Below are 8609 nucleotides of genomic sequence, written 5' to 3' on the forward strand. Positions count from 1 at the left end.
AAGGCGGATGGGGGTCTGGCGGTGGGGAGGGTCACGCTGGGGCGGTGGGGACACGATTGTCACTGGGGGGGTTGGGGGGGGTGTGAGTTGCCCCGTCTGGCCGCGCACCGGAGCGCGAACTATGGGCCGTGAGCAGGGTGTCCTTTCCCTGCGCCTCCGCCCGCCCCCGGGGACCCCCTGGGGGCGCTGCGGGGGTGTCCGATGGCCCCGGGGTGCCCGAGCCCCCCCTCGCCCCCCGCCGCGCTCACCGGTACCGGGGGTGGTGGGGGGGCTGCGGTACCGCCAAACATCCACCAGATGGCGCTGCGCGGGGGGCAGTGCCGGGCCGTGTCCGCCAGGCGGCGCCCTCCTTTGCGAGCGGGGGTGTCCCTGCGGCGTGGCTGCGCGCCCGCCGGGGGGCGCTGCCGGGCGGGAGGCGGTTGTGTGGGCGTGACCACGCTGCCGTGACCACGCCCCCGTTCCGTCTGACCACGCCCCTAATCAGCCCCCCCCTCCCCAAGTCACGTGGCTGGGCGGCTCAGGTGCGCGGTGGCCCCCCCCGAGGCTTCAAAAGGGCCGCCCGGCCGCCAGGGGGCGCAGCGCCTGCGGGGAGGAAGGGCGGAAGCGGCGGCCCGGGCCCGGAGGACCTGCCGGGTTTCGGGCCTGTCTCCGGGCTTCCCGGGGCCGCTTCCCGGGGCCGAGCGGACACCGGCGCCTCCGGGCGTGCTCCGGAGCGAGAATGCCGCCGGCAGGCTCCGGTGCGGCGGCTGGGGTACCGGCCGCTGCCCGCTCGGCGCCGCCTGAAGCTCTGGTCCCTGCCCCGGGGGCGGTGGCTGAGGCTCGGCCGGGGGGCACCGGCAGCTCCCGGCTTCCGCCGCGGTCTCAGCCCCAGCTCCGACCGTGACCCGGCGACCGGCCGTGGGGGCTCCGGTACCGGGGGGAGACGGGGTCCGGCGGGGCCGGGGGTCTCCCGGGGCGGCCGGTGACCCCTCCGGCCGCCGGCACCGGCCGGTTTCTCTTCCTCGGCCCTTTCCCGGAGCGGCCGCCGGCGGGACGGACCCCTCGGAGCGGTGAGTGCGGGGGCGGCTCGGGGGGGCTGGTTGGCTTTGCCCCGGGGCTCCGCTGCTTTGCCCCGGGGCTCAGCCGAGGGCCGGCGCCGGCAGCACCGGGCGCTGGGGCGGCTCCGAGCTCTGTTTAAATCCCTGGTTTTGTCTAAAACCCTTCTTTTTCAGCTGGAAACGTGCCGCGGAGGGAGCAGAGGCCGCCGCAGGGACCCGTCGGCGGCCGGTGGAGCCGGGCAGGGGCAGCGGGGGCCGCCCCGGTGCCGCCCGTCCCTCGGTCGGTGCCGGCGGCCCCGGCGATGCCCGTGGCCGTGCCCCGGCGTGGGGAGGGCTCATCCCGGCGCCCGGTGAGTGCGGGGGGGGACCGGGGGACGGGACGCGACCCCGGCGGGGATCCCCGTTTCGGGGCTCCGTGGCTGCAGGGCGGCGTTCGGGGAGGCGGGAGCGGGACGTTTCTGGTGTCCCGTCCCCTCTCGGGTGCGCGGTGCCGGGCTGCTGCTGACGAGGGTCCAGGCAGAGCTGCCCGTGCCCGGGCGGCCGCAGGTTTGTCCGTCCCGGTGCCACCGGGAGCTGATTGTCCCACCTCTCTCCCTCTGCAGGGACGGACGGACGGACGGAGGAGCCCCGGGAAGGAGCCGGGCTGCCTGCGCCGAGGACAGGGGACACCCCAACCCGCACCCCACCGGAGACCCTGCGAGGACTGCAGCGCTCCAGCTCCGTGCGGCTTCAGGTCAGTTCTTTGGGCCTCTGTTTGTTCTTGTTTGGTGGGTTTGTTTGTGAGTTCGGGCTCCCCTTTGTTTCAGGTCCACCTCCTGGACGGCTGAAGTCCAGTTTTGGCTGCGCCTCCCCATTGTTTCTCTACCACTTTTTTTCTGTTCTGGTTTCAGGTCAAGCTCATGGATGGCTCTGGCTAGATCTGGGTCCAGTTCACCAGTGCCTCCAGGACATTTCAGGTCCAGCTCCTGGTGGGCTCCAGTTGGGTTTCATCTCCTGGGCAGTTTTGGCTCCAGCCCATTGATGGTTCCAGCTCATTTTCGCCTCCAGCTCTTGGGTGGTTCCAGCTCTGGCTCCAGCCCCAGCCCATCACAGCTTGTGCTTGTTCAACTGCTCCTGGCTAGGTCGTAAATCAATCACTGTCATGGCTTGTATATGAATATGAACTGTCATAATTGTACACGTGTTGCCTAATGAGCGTGTTTATTGTTCAATGACTAGTCCGGTGAATAAACAGTTGGACTCTCAAATGAAGTGGGAAAAGTGCCTTTTCGCCCAGAGACTATCTCAGACGTTTAATTCGGCCTGGTGCATGCCGGCGTCCCGCACTTTGGGGAACAACGCGACTGGACCCCCACCTCCGGCGGGGGTCCACGCACCCTGCCTACCCCCCCTCCCGCCCGGGCCCCAGCGCCCTCCCACCCCCCTCTGCCTCCCACCGCCCAAAGTGCCCCCCTCCCGGGCCACGGTTTTGGGGCTGAAAACAGACGACTGAGCCTCCGTTTCCAAGTCCCAAAAACGCAGCACTTGGTCATTTTTCTGAGCCCAGACCCGCAGGACTCCGCCGGCATTTTCAAGCACAGAAAACGCACGACTTAGTCTTTTTTCTGGGCTGCAGAAATCCCCGGGCTCTGCCCCAAAACTGCCCCAGAGCTTGTTCCCAAACCCCCAGCTGGACCCTGTGGGAGACCCAAGCCCTGAACCACCCCCCGGTGCCCAGTTGAGCCCCAAAGCTGGGCCTGAGCCCAAACCACCCCCCGGTGCCTGTTCCTGAGCCCCGAACCTGCCCCCAGCTCCCGGTCCTGAGCCCCAGAAACCCCAAACCCGGTCCTGAGCCTGAACCTGGTCCTGAGCCCTGAATAAGTCCCGGTTCCCCGGTCCTGAGCCCCGAACCCTCCCCGGCGCCCGGTCCCGAGCCCTGAATCTGCTCCCAGGTCCCGGTCCTGAGCTCCAAATACCCCCCCAGTGCCCGGTTCTGAGCTCAAACCGGACCCGTTTCCCGGTCCTGAATCCCCAACCCCCTGGTGCCGCCCCAACACCCACAACCGGCTCGGCCCGGGGCTCCCGGCCCCCAGCACCCACCGCTCAGCCCCGGCACCGGCTCCCGACTCCCCGCAGCCCCGGACAAGCCACGAACGGGCCCGGACACGGGCGGGACGAGACGGGGGGACCCGCCAGGCGGACCCGGGGCGCCGCTCTCCGGCCCTCCGGGCTTTATTCCCCGGCGCCCCGAGCCACGACGGCTCCTCCGACGAGACCCCGGCAGCGCGGACGAGCCTCCGGGCGCGGGCCCCGGCCCGACCCTCCTCCGCTGCCGGCCGCAGGCCGAGCCCCCCGCGCCTCACCTGGCCCCGCCGGGGGACCCCGGCCCGGCCGCTGCCGCCCCGGGGCCGCGGGCGGCGCCGCCGGCAGAGAACGAGCGGAGAGAGAAGGGGGCGGCCGGCGGCCGGCGGGGCCCAAATGGCCTCGGCCCCGCCCCGCGCACGCGCCCTAGGGACCCGCCCCTCCCGCCCCCGCGCCAGGCCCCGCCCCGCGCACGCCCCCGAGGCCCCGCCCCTCCCGCTCCGCGCACGCGCCCCGAGGCCCCGCCCCTTCCGCCCCGCCCCGCGCACGCGCCGCTTCTTCCGCCGGCAGAGCGGGACCGGTGGGTGCGGACGCGGGGTCTTCTCCCGGGGCTGGTGAGCTGGGGACGGGGCTTGTGTTGCGGCTGAAGCTGCTGCTGCTGCGGCCGGTGTTGGGTCTGGGAGCGGGTCTGGGTCTCGCGGGCGCGCGGTGCCGGGTCCCGGGGCCGCGGCGGGGTCTGCCCCGAGCCCGGTCTGCCCCGAGCCCGGCCCGGCCGCCCCCGTCCCGGCGCCGCGGGCCGGAGGAGCCGCGCTGCGGGGCCGGGCCCGGCCTGGCGGGGAGCGGCCCCGGGACCCAAGTCCGGCGCTGCCGGCTCCTGCCCGCCGGGCTCCGGGCCCGTCCCCGCGGGGAGCCGGGGGCTGCCGGGGCCGGGCACGGGAAAAGGGCGGCGGCTTCGTGCGGGCGCGGAATAATAAAGGCTGGAAGCGGCGGCGGGGCGGGGGCTGCCCGGGGCCGGGCTGGGCCGGGCTGTCGGTGCGAGCCCCGCGGCGGCCCCGGGAGCCCGGGCTGCAGCCCCCAGCGGGGCCGGGGCTCTTGCCGGAGCCCCCCGAAGGCGGGACTCGGTGGCTCTGCCGAGCCCCAGCACTGGCCGCAGGAGCCTTGTCTGGAGCCCACGCACCCCCCCGGGGCTGGGGCTCTGCTGCGAGCCCCCGCAGGCGGGCACTGACCTCTGTTCCTGAGCACCAACACACGGGGCTCGGTCCCTGTCTCTCAGCTCTAACACTGGCCACAGGAGCCCGGGCTGGAGCCCCCAAAGGCAGCCCTTGGGCTGTCTGTGGGAGCCCTGACACTGGCCCCATGAGCCAGGTCTCAGGCCCCCAAACACAGGGCTGGGTCTCTGCTGCCAGGCCCCAAAATGCAGCACACTTAATCTCTTTTTGTGAGCCCAAAACCTGACCAAATGAGCCCTTTTTCAAGCCCCCTGTACACAGCACTTTGTCTCTGATCCCAAACACACGGGGTTTGGACTCCATTTCAAGCCCCCAAAATGCAGCACTTACTTAGTCTCTGTTTCTGAGCCCAAAACCTGACCATGCGAGTCCAGTTTCAAGCCCCCAAAATACAGTGCTTAGTCTCAGTCTCTGAGCCCAAACACACAGCACTTAGTCTTGCTTGGTGGCCCTGGTTTCAAGGCCCCCAAACGCAGCACTTCTTAGTCTCTGTCTCTCCACCTGGCCAAATGAGCCTGGCTTTGACCCCTGCCTCCAAAATGCAGCACTTACTTAGTCTCTTTTTGTGAGCCCAAAACCTGGCCAAATGAGCCAGATTTCAAGTCCCCCAAACACAGCACTTAATCTCTGTCTCTCAGTTCTGAGCCTGGTTTTGACACCCTACCCCCAAAAAACACAGCACACACTTAGTCTCTGTTTCTGAGACCCAAAATGCAGGACTTCTAATCTCTATAAGCCCTGAACTGGCAAAATGAGCCCAGTTTCAGTTCCCCCCACCCCAAAAATGCAGGACTTCTTAGTCTCTGTTTTTAAGTTTTGAGCCCCCCAGATGCAGCACCGAGTTTCCCTTTGTGAGCCCCAAAACTGCCTTAGTGACTGTCCTGGTTGGCAGTAAAACAGCACCAATTCTCTGTTCAGTAACTTCACTTTTTAGCTAAGCCCCTTCCAAGGAGCTGAACTCTGAAGTCACCCATCTCTTCACCCCTCTCCTCGGGGAGAGCATCTCTCCTTTGTCCCCGTGGCCCAAACCACGGCAGTGACCCTGGTTTCAAGCCCCCAAAAGGCGGGACGTGGTCTCTGTGTCCCGGCTCCGTGTGCCGGAGCCCCAAACCCGCCGGATTCACCCCGGGCTCGGGGTTTAACCCCAGCGGGGGCCGGGGGCTGCCTGCTCACCCCCCCCCATCCAGGAGGGTGGGGAGAAGAGGGAGAAAAAGGAGGAAAAACTCGTGGGTTGAGTTAAAGGCAGTTTAATAGCACAGTAACGGCAGAGAACACTAAATAATAAAAATAACGACACAGACAATGACAATAAAATATCAGTACTAACAGTAATAACACGGGTCCAAGGACCCACACAAGGAAGCGACACAGCCCAGGCGGCTCTCAGCCCCCGGGGGCCGGTTGCCCGGCCCGTCCCCGCCCCGGCAGCCCCCGTTCCCATCCCCTCCCCGGTCGGACCGTTCCTCTGCTCGGCCGGGCCCCCCCCGCTGTAAAAGCCCCGGCGGACGCGACCCCCCGGCCCCGCAGCCGGCGCCGTTCCAGTCCCGCTGCCGGGAGAAGGGAGCTCCGTCCCGCCGAGCCCCGGGCCGCGCCGCTCGGGAGCCCCGGCCCCCCCGGGCCGCTGTCCCGAGCGGGAAGGCGGGACTCGCTGCCGGCTCCGCGCCCCGAGCCCGGCCCGGAGCCCCAGCCCCGGTTCCCGAGAGCCGCGGGGGGGAAGCTGGAGCGGGACCGGGCCGGGGAGCAGCGACGGCTCCGTCCCGGCGGGCGCCATTGCCCGGCGTGGGGGCGCGTGGGGGTGTGCTCTTGCTCCGCCCACTCCTTTTATGGACATCGCCCCGCCCGCCGGCGGGCGAGGTCCCGCAGTATCGCGGCTCCGCCCCCTCTCCCGCCCACTCCTTTTATGGACATCGCCCCGCCCCTGAGAACTGCGGTCCCCGCCCACTGCGCCACCGCCCCGCGATCTCTCAGCACCGCCCCTTCTCCCCGCCCACGCCTTTTACGGGCATCGCCCCGCCCACCGGGGGCCGCCCAGGGTCCTACTGCCCGCCCGCTCCGCGCTGCCCGCTCCGCCCCCGGCCCGTGGCGTCATCAGCGTCACTAGGGCGTCACCAGTCACTCCCACCCCCGGTTGGCTGCGGACCGTGACGACACCGCGAGGGTGGGGCGGCGGGGGAACACCCGAGGGGGGGAAAATCGGGGGAAATACCCCCACCACCCCCCCAACGCATTTATGGCATCATTTTTGACTCGGGTAACTCAGGGGTGAGAAATGGAAAGATCCAGTGCCCACAGGGAAAGGGAATAATAGTAGAAAAGGGAAATAATAGTAGAAAAGTTGTGACACTTTCCCTTTTACCCAGTGCCCACAGCGCAGCCAAGGAAAAAGGGAAATGGAACTAGAAAAGACCAGTGAGCGCTGCCTGCCCTGCACCGGGGGGGCTGAGAGGGAGCCTTATTGTACCGGTGGCTGTTTACTAGATGGCAAACATTTCGATGGCTGCTCCATCTCTCCAGTTCTGCATCTCCAGCCGGAAAGAACGCATTCCTCTTCTCTCAGGAGAGACGCGGACGGGTCCCGGGTAGGTTTGAGCCCAGAACCCGGCTGCTTCCCCCCAAACCCTCCTACAGCTACGCATACGGACCCAGCTATAGCGCTGTGTACATTAAAAATGTAGAAATATATATAAAAATACATATATAAACCTCTGGGACTTTTGGGCAATGCTCACTCCCTCCCGGCCGCTTGCCTGTATCTGTCTTTTGCTCATTCCCACGCATTCCTTACCCAGTTTGGTGAATTTATCTTGAATTACTCAAGAGTTAAAGCACGTCCCCGAGGCAGGGCTGGGGCTCTGGCAGGGGAAGGGCCCCCCCCCACCGTCTCCCACAATTCTACTTACAACTGGCCAACGCCACCGGCATGGCACTGGGTCACCCCGCGGCCAGTCCCACAGCCCCAACAAGCCGCCCGGGGACTCGAGGAGGGGGCCCAGGACAAGTCCCCGCAGCCGGGCACGAACCCGTCTGGCCCCGGGGATGCTCCTGGGGACCTCGGGGCACCGAAAGCCACATCAGACACCAACCCAGGGAGCAGGGCTGGTCTCCTCAGCGCGGCCAGGCCCCTCCCAGCCCCTCTGCGGGGCCCACGGGGACCCCCACGGCCAGCGCTGGGGACCCGCTGCCCCAGGAGGGGGACACAGGCTCCGGCCACCCCCGCCCCCAGGAGATGGGGGGCTTCAGGCAGCCCAGGGGAGGGAGGAAGGGAGCGGGGCCACCGCGCACCTGAGCCGCCCAGCCACGTGACTTGGGGAGGGGGGGGCTGATTAGGGGCGTGGTCAGACCGAATGGAGGCGTGGTCACGGCAGCGTGGTCACGCCCACAGAACCGCCTCCCGCCCGGCAGCGCCCCCCGGCGGGCGCGCAGCCACGCCGCAGGGACACCCCCGCTCGCAAAGGAGGGCGCCGCCTGGCGGACACGGCCCGGCACTGCCCCCGCGCAGCGCCATCTGGTGGATGTTTGGCGGTACCGCAGCCCCCCCACCACCCCCGGTACCGGTGAGCGCGGCGGGGGGCGAGGGGGGGCTCGGGCACCCCGGGGCCATCGGACACCCCCGCAGCGCCCCCAGGGGGTCCCCGGGGGCGGGCGGAGGCGCAGGGAAAGGACACCCCGCTCACGGCCCATAGTTCGCGCTCCGGTGCGCGGCCAGACGGGGCAACTCACACCCCCCTCAACCCCCCCAGTGACAATCGTGTCCCCACCGCCCCAGCGTGACCCTCCCCACCGCCAGACCCCCATCCGCCTTTTGGTTTTCCGCATGATTTTGCCCCGTTTGGAGCGTGGCTTTTCTCGCTTTATCCCCCGGCGAGGGGGGGAACCGTCCCCCCGCCCCGCGACCGGAGGGTCCCCGTGGCTCTCCCCCTCCTCGCCGGGGGGGGACAAGGGTGTCCCCACGCTGCCCCCAGACACCCCGGGAAGCGGCAGAGCCGGAGCCGGCTGGAGGCACGGATGGAGAGCTCGGCCATCGCCCGGCCCCGGCAGCGCCGAGGTGAGCGACGCGGCATAAAAAATACCAGCATAAACTTTTCTTAGCTTTTCTTTTTTGGGATTTTTTTTTTTTTTTTTTTACAATTTATAAAAAAAAAAAAAGCTTTTTTTCCAAACCGAAGCGGGCGCGCATGCACGCGCTCCCATTAAACTTCCGTTCCGTCGTGCAAATTGCTGTGGACTTTGACTTCCAAGTTCACCTGCTTCACCTTCCTGCCCTTCCCCTCGCAGGCACCCC

The sequence above is a fragment of the Rissa tridactyla genome, chromosome 5 (genome assembly GCF_028500815.1).
Source record: "Rissa tridactyla isolate bRisTri1 chromosome 5, bRisTri1.patW.cur.20221130, whole genome shotgun sequence".
Classification (NCBI taxonomy): Eukaryota; Metazoa; Chordata; class Aves; order Charadriiformes; family Laridae; genus Rissa; species Rissa tridactyla.